Here is a 469-nt window from a genome sequence, read left to right as displayed (position 1 = left end):
CTCTTTTTTTTTTTTCCCCTGAGGTAGGAATGAGACGGTGTACTGATTATTTTTTTTTTTTTTTTTTTTGCTGTTTCTGTTATTTTTCTTTGCCTATTTTAACTCTAGACAAATATTAGGAAAATGTCTGACAGATGTTACCACTCACTGAACATACTGCTTTATTTCCTGATGATTTTAAGACAAATTCACAGATGTCATCCATGCCAGAGGTCAAAACTGTGATATTAGACTCGAGAAGTGTAACACCATGACTTGTGGCCCTGAGTTGCAACATTTTTAATAAAAATACAATATAATGATATATCAATGTCTCTTGAATAACACATTATTTTTAATTCACATTGTTAAAAAAAAAAGAGTGATACAGGGCAAGTATAAGTCAAAGAAATGATCAGGAGCCTACAACCACAGCTAACTCATTTTTAAGTTTATAGCATGACCTTTTAAATTCTAAATTTGCTGGTTG

This window comes from Condylura cristata, unplaced genomic scaffold (genome assembly GCF_000260355.1).
Source record: "Condylura cristata isolate star-nosed mole 26May11 unplaced genomic scaffold, ConCri1.0 scaffold00003, whole genome shotgun sequence".
Lineage (NCBI taxonomy): Eukaryota > Metazoa > Chordata > Mammalia > Eulipotyphla > Talpidae > Condylura > Condylura cristata.
The sequence above is the reverse complement of the archived record's forward strand: the minus strand, read 5'-3'. Positions refer to the sequence as shown.